At 55.6% G+C, this 21,635-nt stretch overlaps 1 long non-coding RNA gene across 3 annotated transcripts; it reads right to left on the minus strand.

Moving 5' to 3' along the window:
* Positions 1 to 9,858: 9,858 nt before the first annotated feature.
* On the minus strand, positions 9,859 to 16,655 carry LOC132247325 (uncharacterized). 3 transcript variants are annotated; one of them, XR_009458636.1, is made up of 4 exons: positions 16,345 to 16,655; positions 15,209 to 15,412; positions 14,010 to 14,673; positions 9,859 to 13,110 (listed from the first exon to the last, which is right to left on the minus strand). It is a non-coding gene; the product is annotated as an uncharacterized LOC132247325 (long non-coding RNA). The 3 variants fall into 3 exon arrangements; XR_009458635.1 differs by having other exon boundaries at positions 9,859 to 10,612; positions 11,644 to 13,110; positions 15,209 to 16,654; XR_009458634.1 differs by having other exon boundaries at positions 15,209 to 16,655.
* Between the last annotated feature and the right edge of the window lie 4,980 nt (positions 16,656 to 21,635).

Consider the following 21,635-nt stretch of genomic DNA (forward strand, 5'->3'; position numbering starts at 1 on the left):
ATGTCTAGCCTGAATCTTCCCTCCGCTAATTTGTGTCTGTTGTTTCTTGTAACTCCCGGGAGTGCTCGTGAGAACAGGGACTCCCCCAATGCCTGCTGGTGCCCCTTGACGAGTTTGTAGACTACCACTAGATCCCCTCTCAGCCTTCTCTTGTGGAGGCTGAACAGGTTCAGGTCCCTCAGCCTCTCCTCGTAGGGCCTGCTATGCTGACCCTGATCATGCGAGTAGCCCTCCTTTGGACCCTCTCCATATTGGCCACATCCCTCCTGACGTGCGGCGCCCAGGACTGGACGCAGTACTCCAGCTGCGGCCTGACCAGTGTCGCATAGAGGGGGAGGATCACCTCCTTGGACCTACTTGAGATGCATCTGTGGATGCACAATGAGGTATGGTTGGCCTTTCTGACCGCATCCCCACACTGTCAGCCCATGTTCATTGTGGCATCAATGATGGCTCCAAGATCCTCTTCTGTGTCAACACTGACGAGAAGTGAGTTCCCCAGCCTATAGGTGTGCCGCTGGTTCTTCCTTCCCAGGTCCAGAAAGACTATATCCACTGCAACACCTGCATCCAAGGACTTAGTGATCTGGTCGTAGAAGGCCACCAGGTTGGTTTGACAAGACCTGCCCCTAATGAACCCATGCTGGTTGCCCCTGAGCATAACCTCCCCTGCCGGCCCTTCCCGGCCATGTGCCAGGATAATTCTTTTGAAAAGCTTCCCCAGGACCGAGGTAAGACTCACGGGCCTATAGTTTCCTGGGTCCTCCTTCCTCCCTTTTTTGAGGATGGGGACGAGATTGGCCTTTTTCCAGTCCTCCGGCACATCGCCTGAGCACCATGAGTGCTGGTAGAGCTGTGCCAGAGGTCCCGCAATGACCCCTGTTAGTTCCTTCAGCACTCTGGGGGGAGATCATCAGGAGCTGAGGATTTAAATACATCCAGTCCCTCCAGAAGTTCCCTGGCAAGGTCCCCATTAACCCTCGGCCTGTGTGTACCACCCACAGGGCCCTCGGGGGGGCCAGTGGGGGAGATATCTGGGTCCCTCCTCAGAAATACGGAGGCAAAGAAATTGTTGAATATGTCAGCTTTACCATCAGGCGAGATGCCCAGATTTCCTAGCATGTCCTGCAGAGTCCCCACGTTACTTGGCACCTTCTTTTGCCCACGCTATGTATTTGAAAAAGGACTTCTTGTTGTCCTTGATCTGGGTCACTAGTCCCAGCTCCATTTCCGCCTTGGCCTTCCTGACCGCCCCCCTAAATTCCCGAAATACCAAGGTATAGCCCTCTCTTGTGCTGGCCCCTCCCTTCCAATGGGTGTACGCCTCCTTTTTTGTTTGGAGACGTTCCTGGATGCTTTTGGTGAGCCATGGGGGCCTTTGCGCCCTCTTGCCCCCTTTGATTCGTGTAGGGATTACTTTCCTTTGAGCTTGGAGGATCATCTCCTTAAGGAGCAACCACTCCTCCTGGACACTCAACTCCCTCCAGCTCTGGGACCTCAGTGCCTCCCCCACTAGTCCTCTTACCTCATTGAAATCTGCCCTCCTGAAGTCGAGGGCTGCTGCCTTGCTGGAGGCTTTCGCCACCTTGCGCTGGATGGTGAATGCCAGCAGACAGTGATCGCTGTCGCCCAGGTGGTCGAGCACCCGCAGACCCCGTACCAGGTCATCGCTTGTGGCCGGGACCAAATCCAACAAGGCGTCTCCCCTGGTGGGGCTGTGCACAGCCTGGGCTAGGGGGAGGTCCTGTATGTCAGTTAACAACCTGCGTGAGAGGCCAGACCTGGCTGTCTGCTCCTCCCAGCACATGTCTGGCAAGTTTAGGTCACCCATGACGATCACATCCTTGGACCTAACTATCTCCGTTGACATCTTCCCCACAGCCAGAGTGCAGAGGACAGGCCAGGGAGGACACAGCCCATGGCCAACTCCAGCTCCTTCCTGGAGGGGGTCAGTGGCTGTGTGGCAGACGGTGGGCCTCTGCCACCCAGCCCCCCCCAAGCAGCCAGACCACCTCCCACCACCAAGCGCCAAGGCCACCTGCCAAGACTGCCTATCATGCCCAGCTAGTAAGCCCATTGTGTGGAGGATGGCTTTGACGGGTGGGAGGCACTGCGGCCACCAGTGCCCATGCCACCTCCCAGGCCCACACCTGGCTGCAGGTCTGGCTCTAGGTGCCCCACACAGGCTCCCTTCCTATCCCCTCCCAGCCCTCCCCTCTTCTTCTCTCCCTGCCTGGCCTCGCTGTCCCCTGCTGTCATGTGCAGAGAAACTCATTGATGGCTCTGGTGATCTCCACCTCAGCTGCGGGGGTCAGGGCCTCATATCACAGGCAGAAGTACCCCTCCAGGCAGCGATGCACACTGCGGGGAAGTGTGGGATTGCCCGGGGCACCACGGAAGCACAGAGCCCTGCAACAGGTTCTCATGCACCCGGGGCATCATTGCAATCAGCAGCAGCAGGGCATGGTGGGTTGGGCACCCCTTGGCATGCTCAAACAGCTGACCAGACCCTCTGAATGCACCGTCTCCACCAGCACCAGACATAAGACAGCAGCCTCCTGCTGGGCAAGCTGGGCACCATCATGGAGGAGTGGCTGGCCAACCTGCAGGTTTGGCATCAGGTGGCAGGAGCAGGAGAGGGAGGCATGTGAGCAGCAGAGGTGGGCGAGCAGGAGCAGGTGGTCAGCGAGCAGGAGAGGAACTTGGCTTCTGGGGTTGAAGAGAAGCGCATTGCCGTCCGTGACAGCATGGTGCCACCCAGGAGCTGCTTCTAGTGCAAACAGCCTCTGAATCACAGCTTCCTAGACCCTAAACCCTGGAGGCTGCAAGTGGAAGAGGAACCATGCAAAATACCCTGGTCTGACCCAGTTTGCCCTGCCTTTTAGCATCCACTGTCTAGCACCGTGTGACACGGGAGGCTGGGCATGCAGGATCTATGGTGTGACCCAGTAAATGGCAGTCCTTATGCAGTGCCAGAAGAAAAGCATTCGTTGTCCACCATTGTTTTCACTACGCATGGGCGCAGGCAGGGAACCCCATCCTTTGGGAAGCAGGTGTTCAAGGAGCCCCAGTGGCCCTGGTTTTGAAGCCAGGAATTGTGGGTTGAAATCCCACCTGGGGTAAAATTGGTGTTCCTTAACCAAGGCACAGGTGAAAAGGTATTATAGACATGTTCACTGGCTTCCTCTATCAAAGAGGTTTTCTTAACATCCAGTTTAACCTTCCATTGCTGCACCTTGAGCCCATTGCACCTTGTTCTGTCATCTGTAGCCACTGAGAACAGTCCAGCTTTGTGCTCCTTGAAACCACCTTGCAGGCAGATAAAGGCTGCTATCAAATTCCTTCTCAGTCTTCTCCTTTCCAAACTCAATAAACCCAGTTCCCACAGCCATTTACGCTCTCCAACTTGTCCACACTCTTTTTGGACAAGCTTCAGGTGGGTGCGTTTGGCAGGGCACTTGTCAGGAGGCATTACAGACCCTGCTTGTCCTGGCTACAATCCTTTGCTGCACCCTTAGCTTGTTTGGAGCATCTGAGTTTGGGAGCTGCACCAGACACAGCCAAGCTGAGTAGCCCTGCCCTGGCCTGCACCAGGATATGCACCATACAAGGTGCCAGGCAGCCAGTGTTCAAGCAAGCAAGCAAAAATTAATCACGAAAAAATTGTGACAAAATTAATAATATTTTTTTCAAAATAATCTTAATCTCCCCCTTGCTACTTGCTGCCCTCCAGTTCTCTCTCCATCCAACCTCATGACCAGCATTGACTGCCTCCACGACCTCCATGGGCATCCCTCTGTAACTGTAGAGATTTCAGCCCATTGTCGTCATGCTGAGGGCCTGCCGGGGCTTCTTTCTGGCTCACACGGGCTGTCAGGCCAGGACTGTTTCCATGACACAGTGATGGAAATGCTGCTCTTAGCAGGGAGCCCCCAGAGCGCCCACATCTCTGGGCTGCAAAAAGACACTCTTTGCTTTCCAGCCTGCTGTTCCCATGTGTCCCACACTTGCGGCTGCCTAGCGGGTGCTGGGTGCTGTGCTCTGTCCTGACCTCAGTGCTGCTCGTGTCAGCCGCACGCGCGCTGGGTGTGCTCTACAGACCCTGAACACATCAGCACTTAGACAGGAATTTGGTGACTGAGCAACTGGGAGTCCCCATGCTGCCTCTGGCCTGGCCGGAGCCAGGTGCTTTGGAATCTGAGGTCCAGCTGCCTCCATGGATTTTGTTTGACCTAACAAAAGCTGACCTAACTCCTACACATGTATTGAGCTATCCAGGAGCCCCATCGCTGTCCTACTGCCGAACCAAGGGGCTTGTCCTGCTGGGGGTGCTGGCAGTCCTGGTCCCTGGGATCATCGTTTTGCATGTGGTCACCAGGAAGAAGCATCATTGTGACTGAGGAGGAGAAGAGATGGGGATGGGTGGAGGGACTGCCATCCCATCCTGACCTTTCCCCAACCCCTCGCAGCACTGGAGTGTCACTGAGGCAAAACTGAAAACTTGTCTACCCTGAGCAGAGATGCCAGAGAGTGTCTGCATGTGTGTGTGTATGAGCACGTACATGCATGCACCTGTGTGCATTTCTTGCCTTCTCTGGAGATTTAAAGGCCCTTGCTCCTGCTGCTGCCACCACTCAGTGTCCTTTTGCTGTGGCTGCTGCTGTGGCAGTGTGGGCTCCCCAGGAGCTGTCATTCTGGAGCCTCCTCTGAACCTGAACCTGGAGCTCGCTCGCACTTGCCTCCCACTGGTCACGCCACTGGACTGATAGACTCGCACACTCAGCCCGCAGAGCTAGGAGCTGGTCTGCCCCATGGCTTTGGCTGTTTCACCAACAACAAGATTCAGGCCAAGGTGCTTGTGGCTGAGTCAAGAGCTGGGCCTGGGGGAGCACAGGCTGGGGTCAAGCAGTAACTGCTGCCCAAGGTTTGCAGAAACCACGGAGGCCTGGGGGTGCCTCAGGTTTAGGTGCCCACCTGAGACAACTGATGGAGCCTGTTATTCAAAGGCAGGTGCTCAGCACGTAACCACTCTCACACCCTCTCAGGCTGAGCGTCCAGAGTCACTGGTCAGCGCAGGTGCAGTATGGGACTGCACACAGTATGGGACTGCACACAGACTGGACTGTCCACAGCCACCTCAACCAGCCCCAGCTGCACATGTGTGCTCTGGCTTTTCCTTCTAGAGTTGCACAGTGAGTACACAGGGGGTTGGTGCACCAGGAGATCAGGGCTGCAGTTCCCCGGTTGCGCATTAATATTATGGTCACTCATGCAAGAATCCCATATATAATTCGTCTTAAAGGGTGTTGCCACAGTGAGACACAGCGACACAGAAGAGGAAGGCCCACCTGGGCCCCTGACTCCAGTCCCTTGTGAGCACAGGCAGCCACAGAATGAGCATTTAGGCAAACGGCCACAATAACATCCACCCCTGCCCCCTCCTCCCCTGCACTGCCACAAAGACCTGTGACCCTGGGGACAGTTTCCCTCGAGAAGAAAAACTCACCAAGCCGTAAAACCTGTATTCTGCCCCAAAGCAGGAGAGATGAGGGCTCCACCAATGCCTTGGACACCTGTAGGGGCTAGGATTTGTTGGGTAAAAGATGCCTGATGATCCCAGTAAGTGGGACCAACCACCCCATGGTCCTGGCCAACCTGACCTGGGAGGTCCTTCAGTACCAGTAGGGGCATCAGCCCACCTGGACCAATCTCCCGCTGCTACATCATGAGCTTCAGTCACCCCTTGCCACACGGGCAGGAGTTAAAGGGGACTGGGCAGTGGGATCTTTGGAACAGATCTTTAAAGAGGACAGGAAATAGTGGGGTAATTTGAACCATGCACTGGAGTAGGTCAGTCCCAGGCAAAAGGGATGTGGTGTGCAGGGAAGCTAATACAGACCTGTCTGTGTCAGCCCATCTCCTTACGTGCATCACTACAGGCCAACCCTACTCATGGCAGGAACCTCACTACAAACCAGACAGGAAGAAATCTCACCTCTCCCCCTTCTCTCCCCCAGGGACTCTGCAATCAAAGCTGGGAAAAGAGAAAGGTGAGTGTCTGAGGCCAGTTTTGTGTGTTACCATGAGGATGATTCCCAGGGACACGACAGGGTGACATCTCGCCTCTCTTGCCCTTCTCTCCCCAGCGGCCCTGCAGTCTGAACTGGAGTCTGAGCAAGCTGAGTGCCGCACACACATGGGATGTGTTAAAGAGTTTCTGTGCCAGTTTCTAGCAAAAAAAAAAAAGAAAAAGAAAAGTTGATTGGAAAGAGATTGCAGCTGAAGGAGACAAGAGCTCTGACCTGAGCTGAAGGGAGGCCCTGACTCCATGTCACACCCCTCACAGGACAGGGAGCTCCTCACTTGCCCCAGGGACATGGCTGCATGGGAGGGGGTGATAGCTTTTATTGGACCAACTGCATAGCTTGGATCAAGTTAAACAAGATCTTGAACACTGGACTTTGTTCTTCAGTTGTCCTTTATCCCAACTGTGCAGTTCATCCAATAAGAGAAATCACCCCATCCTCAAAAAGTCTTTGCCACTCACATACTTGTTAAGTAGATGGCAATTCGCACTTACCTCCTGTATTGGCAGACAGGGAGATGCTGCGGTTGTCTGGCATGGGACCAGGAAGTTTTTTGGGCTCCGAATTAATTCTTGTTCTTTCTCTCTTCACAGGGAAGTGCAAGGCAATGAAGGTAAATGCCTCTTACTGGTTTCACTGACCCCTGCCCTCATTGCAAATGCCCAGAAAACTGACCACATGTCCCTCTCTGTCTCTAGAGAGGCATACTAAACAGGGCAGTTCTGTATGAATGGGCCCAATCCTGAGTGCAGTCCAAGGCCCTGGCCATGCTTGCAGTGCCTGCTGGGGGTCGTCCTGGCCCCTGTGACCCCTGTTGCCTTCCCCGCACAACACAAGCAGGGTCAGACCCATGTGCTGTCATGGGGCTGGTAACGCCCTGCTGGACTCTCCCCAGCAGAGCCAGCAACAGAGATGTGGGGCCTGGGCAGAGGGGCACGTCTCCTGCCACCAAATGTTGGGTCACCATTACTGATCTAAACCAGGGGCCCCATAATCTGGAAGCAAAGGAAACTGCCCTCCTTACTTCCCCTAAAACCATCCTGCTCCCCCGACTGCCCTGTTGGCCCCAGTCGTTCCCTCCAGCTCGGGGGCCCTGGGCTCCTGCATGGGGTGCAGGGTCTGTGTCTAGCATCCTCTTCACCGTGCTGGGACCTGACTCACGATTGCCTCAGCGCGAGACCAAGATAGACACTGAGACTCTGCCCATTTAGACTTAAGCACAGCATTTCCCCACAGCCACCAAGGTGGCAGCCTCCTGGGGAGCCCTGTACTCCTTCAGGGCCACGGGACAGGGAGAGCAGAGGAGCACGCAGACCGGCCTTGCACAGAGCACCTGAGCCCCCTTCTGTCATCGCTGGTGTTAGAGTGATGTTGGAGCTGTGATGCTTGGACCGGCTGCATAGCCGGGATGGAGTTAGACAACCTACTGAACACAAGGCTTTCTTCTTCAGGTCTCCTTTCTCCCAGCTGGGCAGTCCATCCAATAAAAGATATCACTCTGCCCTCGCAAAAAACCCTTGCTGCTTGCATACTTCTGCCTTTAACCCCAGGATGGCAATCTGCTGGCAGCTTTTGTACTGTCCGACAGGGGCTGCCACCCTTGTCTGGGATGGACCCAGGGGAACCTTATGGGCTCTACATTCATTTCTGTAGGTCTGCTGCTGGTTCTTCCTCCCCAGGTGCAGCACCTTGCATTTGTCAGTATTGAAACCCATCCTGTTCTCATCTGCCCACCCCTGTAACCTGTCTAGATCTAGTTGCAGCCTATCCCTCTCCTCTAGCGTGCCCACTTCTCCCCAGAATGAGGATGGGACTGATGATAAAACACACACTTTTGACTGTTTCTGTCTAGTTTGCCCACTTTTCTAGAATTCTGTGACTATTATGCCGTGACCTCTGGTGCTCTCCTCCCAACCAACTTCTCTCTGAGTATAATGCTTTGAGCTCTGGAGGTCCCTTCCGGCCTCATGCCTCTCTGACGCTATGATGTTATTCTACAGCCTCCATCACCCCAGACCATCCTGACACCTCCTTCTCCTGTGTCTGCTTCCAGACCCCTCCTCTCTCCCGCCAACCCTGTGTGGACACGGATCTGCCTCCGGCATTGCCACCAGAAACCAGGGTAAGTAGTGGGGTGAGGCTTGCTCCTCCCCAGGGCAATTGAGCGCTCCTCTGGGGCAGAAGGTGAAGCTTCCAAGTAACCGCTGGGTTCCCACTTCTGGTTGGAGTCACTGGTTTGCAGTCCAGGGGGTTCCCCCTGGTGGGGCATAGTCCCCATAGTTTTCATGCTGGCCGTGGCTGTGGCTGGGTATCTGCTGTACAGACGTGTGTGTCTCTGCCAGGGCTTGGGAATCAGGGCAGTGCAGATGGACAGACACACAGCCCTGGGGAGCCCCTGATGCTGGTTATAACCAGTGGACACCCATTCACCAATCGTCACATGCAGACAGGTGGACACGGAGTCGCCAATGTTTTTTCCCAGATGGGACGAAGGAGCAGAGACTGGAAACTGGGTCTAGACAGGACCACATCTTCCCCACCAGCAACGTCCAGCCCTCGGCTGACTTTGTGTGTGTGTGTGTGGCCCAAGCCCCTGGGTCCTGTCTGTGCGTTTATGAGGTCCCTTTCTCCTGGACTCCTACGACTCTACAATCGAACAGCACTGAAGTCAGTCGCAGGAGCCGGCAGCTCCAAGCCCCTTGCACAGGCAGCAGCACAACTGCTACCCCTGTCCTGCAATGAGCTGTATCTACCTTCCAATTCGTAACAAAGAGCTCCTTGTTCCATGGGACAGGCCTGAAGTTATAAAGTGCCCGGCCACTTCTGGCATGCAAAAAGCCATGGTGTCTGTGATGGCCCTTTATGTGAGTGCATTTATTATGGTATCACAGACAAGGAGGGTTGGAGGGACCTCAGGCAGTCACAACTAGTCCAACCCCCTGCTCAAAGCAGGATGAACCACAAACATCTCATCTCAGACAAGACTTTATCTACTCGGGTCTTAAAAACCTCCAAGGACAGAGATCCCACAACCTCTCTGGGTAACTTGTTCCAGTGCCTCATCACCCTCCTAGTGAGAGAGTTTTTCCTGGTATCCAACCTCAGTGTCCCTTGCTGCAATTGGAGCCCATTGCTCCTTGTCCTGTCATCTGCCCCACGGAGAACAGCCCAGGTCCATCCTCTTTGGAGCCACTCTTCAGGGAGTTGAAGGCTGCTATCAAATCCCTTCTCTTGTCCAGACTAAATAAGCCCAGTTCTCTCATCCTCTCCTCACAAGTCATGTTCCCCAGTCCCTGAAACATTTGGTTGATCTCTGCTGGACTCTCTTCAACTTGTCCACATCCTTTCTGTAGCGGGGGGGCCCAAAACTGGATACGAGACTCCAGATGTGGCCTCAGCAGTGCCAAATAGAGGGCAAAAATCACTGCCCTTGATCTGCTGGCAATGCTCCTACCAATGCAGCCCAGGATGCCATTAGGCTTCTGGGCAATAAGGACACACTTTATGCTCATATAATTCCCTGATTTTATATATTTGTCTAGATTTCCCACAAAGTGCATTATGACACAAGCTATATAAGCCAGCTTAGTCTGTGGGTGGGAGAAGGGTGGAAATTTGCAGGCATAGGGAGAAAACTCTGGTCGCAAGAAGCCAGCCAAGAACAGTGGAGGGGTTAAGAAAAAGCAATTCAAATAGACCTTTGAGGAGTGTACTTGGTAGCCGTGTTGGTCTGAGACAAGAAGACATATAAAAAACTAGAACTCTTGGTTCCAAAATGACACCTTTTATTAGATCGACTGGGAAATCGCAAGAAAATTGTCCTTTTTTGCAAGCTTTGAGGAGCAGAGTCCCTGGCTCTGGGGAAAGTATAGATGGTACAAGATGTCACACTGATACTTGGGAGCTTAAAAACAATTCTATTTAAAAATAGGTAGTTTTCAACTATGAGCCTTGTTCAATGTAGTCCAGCTCTGCCTTAGGAAAAGGGAACCAGGAGGTTTAGATGTGGGGTCCATGATAAGAAATTTATTAATGATGTCAATTGTCTTCCATTGCTGGATCCATTTTTCTGGATATCAAAATGGCCTTCTTGATATAAGCCTTGGTCTATGGGGGTTATTAATAACCTCAAAAATTGGTAGTGAATTGATTATAAGCAGTTGTTTGTAGACTCTTAACCTAGCCTATCATGTCAAACATGAGGAGGGGTATGAGGAGGAGGGGTATAATTGCAGCTGCCTAATTACACACCTGTCTCAACTCGAAGTACAAATCATCATCATTCAGTCATTGGCTCTGTATGTGCAGTTCCGTGACCAGGGGAAGGTCTGTGACCAGGGGCTTCTGGTAATCATACATGTCTGCGCCCATTGCCATTCATCTATCACTGTGGGACTTGCTTTTGAAGCAAGAGGCCTATGCATGTCTTCTTTTAACATGGGAATGACCTTGTGCATCAGGAAACACACACACTGCTTCACAGGAAGGAAACCTTGTGAGGATGGCTTGAAAGGACAGGCTTCTGCCTATGAGAGAGAAAAAGAAAGCAGAACTAAAAGCCTGTATGAGTGAAATCAATCCCCTGTTATTTCCACACCAGGAAAATGAAGACCCTTCGGACAGGCACTTGGACAGGCTAGTTCTGTCGTACCCACTGGTAGTAGCCAGTGTACTGCAGACATGCGCACAGACACTTTGTCTATCGCTCTAATCTTTGGGCAAGTATTGTGTGGGGTTGGTGCTTGGGGGAGGAAAGGGAAGAACTGGAGCAGGATACTCAGGAAAAGAGAAAAACACAAGCTTGTCTCCCACTCCAGCCAGAGCCTTTCAAATATAAGCTCAAATGGTGTCCCAGTGTCCCTCCCCAGCCCACTCAAGGGATGAATGCCTGCCTGTTTGCAGAGTGGGAAAGGTAGCTGCAGGGCTCGTTGCCAGGACCAAAGCTTTGGGGCTTGAGCTGCAGCACCCCACTAAGATTGGGACTTCTGCAACCTCCTCGTGCAGCAAAGTGTGTATTCGGAGAGAGCAAAACAGAGAGAGGATCAGCTTAGCCCTGCTGTGCTCATTCAAGCTCTCCAGGATCTTACTGGGTATCATTCCCTCGCTCCCAGCAGTTCCTCTCCTGCAGGATCAGGGATTTGTTAATATGTCAGCCTAGGAAGTACTGTCTTTTTCAAAATACAACAAACACTTTTTTTGAAAAATAACCCGCTGTGGGAAATCCCATTATCCATTACACGAAGACATGGAGTAAGAGCAGTTTCTGCCAGGTCCTGGGAGCAATAAAGTCAAACCTTCATGTGATCTACAGGGTGCAGAGTAATGAGTCGGCTCCGGTGCCTTGCTGCTGCTCCCCAGTTCGGTCCTACACGTAAAGAGCTTTTTCTCTCCATTCTGTCTTCCTCAAACAAGGTGTGTATTATGTTGTGGGACATGCTGTATGCGGGGCACTATGACAGGCAGCAGGAGAAAAAGACAATCCTGACCTATGTCAGGCAGCCCCCAAGGCATTCTCCTACAATTCCCAGAACACGGAAAGGTTGAAAAGAAGGTGTACCGTGACAGCTTGATATTTGGCCTCGGGACACACGGCAGCTCTGGATGCAATCAGAAGTCAGGCAATGGGCTGGATCAGGCATCCTGCTGTGCCTAGGCCAACTGCACAGGGAGTCTGTAGTGCTGCAGCATCCTCACCCCTCTCTGGTTCTCGACTAGGATCCCACTGCCAACATCAGGCCTCATTGCAATCATCCTGGGCTTGACCTGGTGTCAGAAAGGGGAAGGCATATTGATAGAAAACACTTTTACTGCAAGGGGGAGTGGGTTTGTGACAGGCTTATGCTCAGTGTAGTTGGCATTGGGCTGCAGGCACATCCCACCCGCCTGGGTCACACCACACCACAACTTTGTTGTTTCCACTGGGTGAACTTTCACTTGCCTAGAGGTGGGGATCAGTGGTTCCCTGGGGGTCCAGGTGTGACAGCATGTTCATGACTTGTCTGGAGCTCCTCCTTCCCTGCAGCTCACCCCTTTCTACTCGGGTCTTGTAATTAGCCGCGGTGACATCTTGGCATGATGACGTTGTCTTTTCTTCTATGTGAGGTGTCTGGCGAGAGTTGTGACCACAAGGATTCTGCTTCTGCCTTCTATGTGCAAAATCACAACTAAAAAGGTCATGGAAGTTGATTAGCTCATACTGCGCGGCTAGGCAAGGCCACGATGCCTGCTTGCTCTACAATCCCTTTCTTGGGCATGGATTTGGCCTGTGCTGGTGCTCTCCTCTCTCACCCCGCACCGGGCTCCTATGTTTCCTGGCCTGTTGCCATTTTTGCAAGAGTTCTTCCCACCCAGGCACGAGGCCAGGTATGGCACCATCTCATGGTGGGCACCACTGTGCCTGGGTGAGGCCTGCTTTCCTGCTGGCCTCCTGCTGGGGTGCTTCAAGCCCGCAGGTGTACTGGTTGGGTACGTGGTGTTGGGAAGCCTCCTCGCTGGAGCCTGTTTCCCACTTCAGGTCACCCTGGATAGCCCTCTCCCATCCACACCTGAGCTGGAGGCTTCTGCACAGGTTTTGTGCGTGCATTTTGGGGCCCTGCTGCATCTGTGCTGGGAGGGAGAGCATCCACTTGTGTACCCGATGCTCCGGCAGTCCGGAGAGCGGTGTGGTGCTTCCCTGGGTATTTTGGTCTGTGGTGGGAGCCTGCTGGACTCCTTGCAGTGGTGAGTTGAGCCTCCAGGTTTTTCCTAAATGCTATAGAAGCTGGAAAATTGTCCAATGCTTCCCCAAGTGTGGTGGGCTTGGGGAAAACTGCCAGATTTTTTTCTGGCAGCTGGCAAAGCATCCAATCCTGTTTCAAGTGTCCCAGTGCAAGCCCCGGGTGCCTCTCTCTCTGGGCCTCTCTTAGGCTATTCCAACCAGTCTTCGGAGCAATTGCGGTGGGGTCCTCAGTTTGGCATGGCACTGCCTGCCTTGATTGCAGCCAGGGCACCTGAGCCTCAGTGCCGAGCTGTGGCAGGTGGAGGCCTGTTACAAGGATACATGAGAGTGAGGGGGCCAATCTCAACATGAAGATTTCCTAGGGCTTTGAATGCTACAAGCAAATGGGAACATGATGGGCTGGGGTTTGGAGGAGTGGTAAAGGATGGATCAGCCTGCATATAGCCTGGTTACTTTATCTTCCCCAGGGCTGTCTGAATGATGACCTGTGGTCACAAACATTTTCCTTCATCATAAAAGCTGCAGCCATCCACAAAAATGTTTAGGCCCATATGCACATCTTTGCTCTGAGAACAAGGACAAGAGACATTATTTCTAGGAAACGTGGAGTTTCCAGCTGGATACTTTGGAGGTCGTCCATCAGACAGCAATGTAACACTGGCAAGACCGCTGGTCTCCCCCCGAGAGCACCAGCCAGGGCGTGGGGCACCAAGAGAAGCAATCCCCTGTCATAAACTGGCCCCTGGCCAGCAAATACCACCCTTGACTCAGAAGGCAGCAGTCGACCCTACATCACTCAGAAGAAGCAAAGCTGGGCATACCAAGCTTAAGCCTTTTTGAAAACCTAACCATCAGTCTGATGGCATTGGGCTGGACTGTACAGTCCAGATCTGATGGTCCAGATCTAGGACAAGGGCACTCCATTTAAAGCCAGAAAGCTGAACAGGTGTAAAACTGGAGGAATGCAGCAGTGGCTCATACCGTGCCGCTTGATTTGCTGTTCGCACTTGTGCATCCTCCTTGCCTTATAGCTCACATGTACTTGCAGCCTGCCTGGCTTATGGACATGTTCAAAGGACATGGCTCCTTCTAGCCCGAAGAAGCTCTAGAGGTCATGACGGCCCCTCAGTCGGAGCGTGCAGGCCCAAGACAACGAGACAAAAGAAGAGACTGCGGAAACCTAGAAGGAACAGGAAACCTCTTACATGCTCAGAGAGGCAGAATCACCAATGCTGGCATCCTGTGGGCCCATCCCGGATCAGGCAGGGGAGGATGGAGGCAGGGGAGGACAGAGGTGCGTGGGGAGGGGAGGAGTTCAGCTGTTCATCTCCTGGGGGCAAAACAGCACGGGACAATCCAAGCGAGTCTGTGGGAGAACGGCAGAGTCAGGGCATGCTCTGGTTGGGATGCAGGCCAGACGAGAAGAAACTAGTATGAGTGGGATGGGATGGATCTTGGCCCCACACTAAGCCCCGGGGAACAACCACGGGGTAAAGGAGAGTCTCCCCAGCCAGGAGCAGTACGTGGTTCTCACACATGGCTCAGTGGGGCTTTCTGTCCCAGCAGGCCTGACTGGGGCCAGAAGCTCTGACTTCCAAACCCCGGGGTGACAACCCTGGCAGCAGGGTCCTTGGGCCCAGAGGTGGGCAATGAGGGGCCAAAATGGAAGATAGCCGGTCCTTATGGGGCACTAGAGCCCTGGCAGAGGGAGGACAGGTCATCCTGAGTGGCCTGGAGGCAGGAGGCACCTGATCATCATGTGGGCTGTTGGACGGCACCCCTCACACTGGTGCTGCTGGGGTGCAAGGGCACACTCACCTTCTCAGTGCTCCCCACCTTTGTCTCTTCCCCTCTGCTGCTGTGTCAGCACTGGGGGTGGGAGGCAGAGACACTGGTCACCTCACAGACACCCAAACTCCTAGGCCCTGCCACTTCCACCAGCCCATGTCCCGGCCTCCTCTCTCTCCACCACTGCCTCTGTCCCAGTGACTGGCCCTGCGAGCCCTGCCGGACCCATCTCCTTTCCTCCCCCTGTGCTGCTGGGCCTAGATCTGGTTCCTGGCTACGGTCTGGATATACACAACAGGGAGGGCTCCCAGCACAGAGAGCCCAGGGCTGTCGACCCCCTGCCCCAGCTCTGCCCCACCTAGACACACAGGGCACTGGAGGGACTTGTGGTCAAAGGACTTACTGAAGACACACTAGTCATTTCCCCTTTACTAACCTGTTGCCTCCAGAGGCCTCCAGAGCTGGGAAGGAACCAGCGGTCCTGGCCCTCGACCTGTCTTTCTCCCCACCTGCGAGACCCTTCCCAGGACCAGGAGCAGAGTCCTGGCTCCAGCCCTCCCTCCGCTCCTCACACAGACCCCATTCTCACAAGCTAGCACTAGGAAAAGCATCATACCTTTGCCCGTGTCGTTGCCTGTTGCTCTGGGTGCTTGCCTCCAACGTCAGCCCCGGGCCAGCCTGGCACCCTGCCTCAGCCAGGCAGAGGGCCCTGGTCTGGGTGCAGGTGTCTTCATGCCGGGGGCCCTCTGCCTGGGTGCTGATCTCTTTGGTCAGGGGCAGGCTGGCCTGGGTGCCTGCCTCCATGCCCTGGGAGGGGCATCTGCTCTTGATTACACAAGAAGTAACTGGTTAGAGATGCATTATGGACAGAATAGGATGCACTTAAGTGAAGTCAAGTGCTAAGAGCTGCACCTAGGGAGAGTCACCGTCACACTTACAACCTGGGAGATGACTTTTAAGCAGCACAGCAGCAGAACGGGATCTTGGAGTCATAGTCGACTCCAAGATGAACTTGAGTCATCAGTGTGACAAAGTGATAAGTAAAGCTAACCACAGTCTATCATGCATTAGCAGGTGCATCACAAACAGGTTTGGGGAGGTGACACTTCCCCTCTCTGCGGCATTGGTAAGGGCGCAGCTGGAAAACTGCGCCCAGGTTTGGGCGCTGCACTTGAAGAGGGACGTGGATAACCTTGAGCGGGTCCAGAGGCCATTCATATGGTTCAGGGCCTGCACATAAGGTCCTACGAAGAGAAATTAAGGGACCTGGATGTCTTCAGCCTCCACAAGAGAAGGCTGAGATGTGACCTGCGGCCATCTACAAATTCATCAGGGAGTTGCAGGGGGCAGAAAGAAATAGGAGATACTCTATTTACCAGGGTGCCCCTTGGGATAACTAGAAATAATGGCCACAAACAGACAGAGCACATTTAAATTAGACATCAGGAAGAACTTATTTACGGTAAGGGTAAGAAGCTCTCCCACCTGCCTCTTAGGCCTTCATACAGCCCAGGGGCAATCCCCTCCCAAGATGTGGTCCCCGCGCTGCCTGAGGACAGGATCCAGAGGCCCAGGGATGATGTGCAACTGACACAGGCAACAGCTGCTTGGTTCAGGGCACTGGCACCCTGAGGGATGGGCATCATGGGTCATCCTGACCTGCCTGGAGGCAGAAGAGGCCCTGATCATCACCCAGGTCCCATCTAGCTCTGATTCCAGGCTCACAAACTAACAATACAAAAGGCACCATACCTCTCCCCATGTCCTGGTCATTTCTGACGTTGGTGAACATTTGTTTGGGTGCTAGCGTCTGTCACGGGCAGGGGTTCGGTCTGACACCCCGTCTCAGACAGGCAGAGGGCCCTGGTCTGGGTGCTGGCATGTTTGTGCCCAGGGCCCTCTGCCTGGGTGCTGGCCTCTACAAACTGGGGCAGGTTGGTCTGGGTCCCCTTGTCCTCAGGGGACTCTGCCTCCATTTCCTGGCGGGTGCTAATGCTTCTGGTTGCAGAAAAAGGAACTGGTTATATTTTGGTCCTGGCTTGAATTCATCCCCACCAGCACCGGAGAAGGAAGGACTCCCCTACATACAAACAGCGCCACTTGCAACACCCCATAGCCTGGCCCAGAGCCCACAAGCTACCCAGGACAGCCCCGCACCTCACCCTGCCCTCCTTGTCCCCCACTTACCCCCCCCACGGTGGCCAGCACTCCTCTGCCATCCCCTCCATATCCATGGAAGTCTGTTGTTAATGAAAAAGGAGCACATAAGTGAAGAGAAAATTAAGCCTGTGGGCCCAGAGCTGGCACATGGTGGAGTATGGGGGGAGACTGGGGAACAGCAATCCAGGGAGCAGGGGAGGTCAGTGCAGCACAGACCTGTCACCCCACTGGTCCCACTGTGATATCCATACAGCTCACATGGTGTCCAGCACTGCACACACAAGCCCTCCACCCACGCAGCCAGGGCAACCCCCTGTCCCCTCCACTGCGGGGCTGGCACAGCAGGGGCCCGCCTTGCCCTGTGCACACACATGGGCACACGCACACTACCCCTCCCCCCGGGGCAGGGGCATGCACAGCGGCTCACCTCCGTGGGGCTGTCATCCTGATCCTGGTCCTGCTCTTTCTGGGCCTTGAGGGCCAGCACCAGGAACAGGTTCTGGCTCCTCAGCGCCTCCACTTGGGCCTGCACGAGAATGCCCCCAGCCCGTCAGAGCCCGCCCATGCCTGCGCCCAGTGGATCGGGCCCCACACCTACCAGCGTTACCTCTCTGCGCACCCATCAGGTCCCTCCTCTCCCCACACGCCATGTGTCGGGACTCTGCTCCCAGCTTCAGCAGCCTCTGGGATGTCACCCAGCCTGGCCAAGCTTGGCCGCAGCCTCTTCCCTCCCCTGCCCCACAGCCCTGGCAGCCTCTGCCCCACGTAAACTCACCCGGAGACGCTCCTCCCTTTTCTGTGCGCTGTGGAGGCAAGAAACCATTTCTGGGCTCAGAGAGGTGGATGGCGCCGTCTCAGAAAATACCCCTTCCCCATGGAGAAACATGCACAGAGGCAGGGTTGGCCCCTGGGCTTGTGCCCCGAGCCCTGTGCTGCACAACGGGAACAGCCAGCTCCCTCCCCAGCCCCACGGCTACCAGGACAGGATGACTTCAATGTCCTGCTCCACCTGTGCCAGCCGGGCCCGAAGCGCCTTCAGCTCCAGCTGCAGCAAACGAGACAGTGCGGGTTAGAGAGACGTCATGCCATGGCCCATCAGTCTGTAGCCACCTCTTGCCCCATCTGTCCCTCTGACCCTGCGTTTTCCCAACAACCCCCAGTCCAGCTACAGCCTTGTCCCTCTGGTCCACCCCTCCATGCAGCCATCGCCCAGCCCACTTGCTCCCCCTCGCAGCCCCCAGCCTGGCTAGGTCCCGCTCACCTGCTGACAGCGCTGCCCGCCATAGGGTTTCCCCACCTGGGGAAGGAAAGAACTGATGGGGCGATGGACTCCCTTGTGCAGACAGCTCCCCATCTCCCCAGGGTGCAGGGATAGCAGCCCCCATAACCCTGGGGCCAGGCAGGGCTCATAGACCTGGGCCCAGGGGGTGCCGGGGGTTGGTTGTTACTACCCGTGTCAGGTGAGTCCCCACCACCCATCTCAAGGTCCCAGGTCCCCTCCGACACTCTGGTTTGGGAAGGACTGTCCCTGTAATCGGGGGATGAGTCCACGACCCCCTTCCTTATTCTTGCAGGGCCCGTGGGGTCGGCAGAGAGCGAGACTCTCCCTGGGGTCTCACGCACTGCATAGCGGTGGCAAGGGTAAAGGCCACCTGGTGAGAGACCTCTGACCACAGATCAGCCCCCCGAACCCCTGGGCAGGGGTGAGACTCACTGCAGCGGGAGGGTCTGGCCACATCTGGCCCCTGGCAGAGCTGCCCAGCACAGGTGGGAGGGTCTCCCACACCCCTCCACTTCCCCCCGGCACTGCTCCTGGTCCTGCGGGGAGACAAGGGGCCACGGGTCAGCTGGACCCACTCTGCTGCCAGGACGCAGGGCGACCAGCCCCTCTGGGACACAGCGTGTGGGGCACCTGCCAGGAGTCCTGTGTGCTGTGGCGGGCCAGTAGGGGGCGCTCCTGCGTTGAGCCGCCCACCTCCCTGCGCCCGACCACCTTCCAGGCTCCGAGTGCCTCCCTTAGGGTGCCTCCCGTCCGGCCAACCCCTTCCCTGGAGCACACCCGCTAGCCTGGGGTCCCGCTGCCACCATCCAAGGCTCTGGACTCACTTCTGGCTCTGCGCGCCTTGGAGAACGCAGGCCTGATCGTGCAATGGGTACTAGATCCAATACAAGCACTTGGGGCACTTCCCCAAGTCAGGGGCTTATTAGGAAAGTCTCCCTTAGTCCACAGACCTAAGGGGCCTCCTTGGCATAATTTAGACCCACCCCTCAATAAGTCTCCCACACCGGTCACAAGGAGAACTTTATTGATTACAGGGGGTAGGGCGGAAACAGGGTAAAAGGTAGAGCAATATCATAGAAATCTTACAGGAATATCAAAGGAATCCCATTGAGCAAACCAGGGTGGCTGAGGTAGCCGTTTAAACGCATCTGAGTTACTGAAACTAAATATCTAATCGGATCTTTAGTAGCTTACTCACTCTCATCGTCCAGAGGTGGTTGTTGTTTCCTCTGGAGGCAGGGCACTCTTGGAGCATGCGGTGATGAGGAGAGAGCCAGGCTCAGATTCACCTGGATGACCGCATGGCTAATGGCTGACTGCCCTTCTTCTTGGACCGAGCCCTTAAATCACCTCTCTGACCTCAGCAGCCCGGTCCAATTGAAGCTGCCAATACTGGCCACAAGCCGACCAATCTCCCCAGCATCCCTGGCTACCTGGGCCCGCGCAGGGCCGGGTCTTTCCTCCCTGCCCAGGTGACTAGAGCATCGCCTCCCAGGCGCCAGGCTTTTGTCATGTAGACCAGGTGGGAGATCCCCGCCCTGAGGAATGAAACACCAGCCTCCCAGGCTGGCTGAGACAGGTCTCTGGAGAGGGGCACTGACGGTGGCATTTCTGCCACATGTGCCACAAGGGCAGGGCCTTCCTCCATGGGGGTCAGGTGGGAGTCCCTCCAGGGAGCAGGTCTGGGAGAGACCCCAGGGACATGGCTGGTCGCCTGAGATACAACTGCCCCTGGCAGGGGGTGGGTCCCAGGGGACAAGGGTATGAGGGTCAGTAAGGCTGGGGAGGGGTGTTCTGGCACAAAGAGGCATCTGGAGGGTGGGAGAAAGTGCCGCAGGGCTGGATCAGCTCGGCCCCTGGGAATGGAGGCTGAGTTGGGAGAGGGGGGGCCCCCATGCAGAGACCTTGCCCCCTCCCCACGCAATCACACAACTCCCCCCCAGCTCAGGCTGGACCCAAACTCACCGGGTGCAGGGTCCGTCGTCTCCTGCCCTGCCCCCAGGGGAGGTAGAAATGGAGTGCCTTTAATGGGGGGGGAGTTGTTCTGCTTCCTGCCTGCCTGCGCCCAGGGTGGCATCTGGTGCTGAGGGGAGATGAGGGCTGAGCATCAGGCTGGGGGGACTGAGCACTGCTGTGAGGATGGGGGTCCCAGAGCTCATGCGGCCCACCCTGCAAGGGAGCAGAGGACAGCAGGGCCATTGCCAGGGTGAAGGCACGGGCAAGGGCATGGGCATGGGCCAGGACCAGGGGCAGAGTCAGGAGCCCGTGGGGGCCAGTCCTGCTCCCCATCCCCAGGACCTTGCTGGTGCAGAGCAGGGGGTGACAGTTTTGGGCATGGAGCCGGGTCTGTCCAAGTTGAACCTGGGACAGCTGGGGCTTGGCCTGCCAGGCTAACCCTGCAGGGAGGGGAGGTCATGTGGGCCTGAAGCCTCCCGTGCCGGCCACCCTCATTGCTGCCATGGGGGCAGTGCCCAGACCTCACCCGGGGTGCTGGAGCACAGGTGCAGCGGTGGCAGCTTCTCACGCCACAGCGTCTGCAACAAATACAGCCCTGAGCTGAAGGAGGGTGAGAGGAGCCGGGCTGGCGAGAGCAGGGACGAGGCACGGGGCCGTGTCCTGGGCCTGGCACAGCCTGAGCCCCTGCCGCCCACTCGCCACATCGCCCAAATCCCCATGATGGGCCCACGGGTGTCCCCGGTGCTGCCCACGGCTGAGTGAGAACGGGCACTCACGGCTCCAACAGGCGCGCTCCCGCCGCTCGGGTGGGAAACTACAGTAAACTAACTAACTAACTAACTACTGAACTAGGGAAGTAACTATCTAACTAACGAATAAACTAATGAGCTAACAAACTATCTAATGAATGAACTAACTACCTAACTTACAAACGAATGGATGAACTAACGAACTACTGAACTATCTAACTAAGGAACTATCGAATGAATAAACTAATAAACTATGAGAATAATGAACTCTCAAACTAACGACAGCTAACTAACACCTAATCACCTAGCTCTTGAGACACTAACGACTGAACACGGGGACCGGGACGTGCGACTGGCTGCGGCGACGCCACAGCCACACTGGGCGGAGCCGGGCTGACAGTTAGGCTGGGGATTGTGATGTCACACTGGAGGCAGCAGCACTGCTGCCACGGCAACCAGGGTGTTTATTCCCCTGAGGCAAAGTGCTGAGCGCGGGGGCTGTGGGCGCCGGGGGTCTGGCCTGGACTGCGGGTGTCCCCGGCCTGGGACGACCTGAGTCTTGGGGCTGGCAGTGAAGCACAGGGACAGCCCTGGGGCAGGGTCCTGGGTAACCCTGAGCCCCCGGGGCCAGATCCTCCGGCCTCTCTGCTCTCTGCCCTGGGGGTCAGGGCACATGCAGCAGTGCTCGGGACTGGGAGCACAGAGCGGTTCCTGGGGCCACGGCTCAGCTCAGCCTGAGCCCCGCTGTGTGCAGGGAAGCGTGACAGGATCCCGGGGACAACGGGCCAGAGCAAGCATCACCACGGACCTGCCTCCAATGCGGGCTCTACATATACAGCCAGATCTGCGTTGTGTTCAGTGAGATCTGAAAAGGGCCATTATAAATCAAGTGCATG

This window comes from Alligator mississippiensis, unplaced genomic scaffold (assembly GCF_030867095.1).
Source record: "Alligator mississippiensis isolate rAllMis1 unplaced genomic scaffold, rAllMis1 scaffold_21, whole genome shotgun sequence".
Taxonomy (NCBI): Eukaryota; Metazoa; Chordata; order Crocodylia; family Alligatoridae; genus Alligator; species Alligator mississippiensis.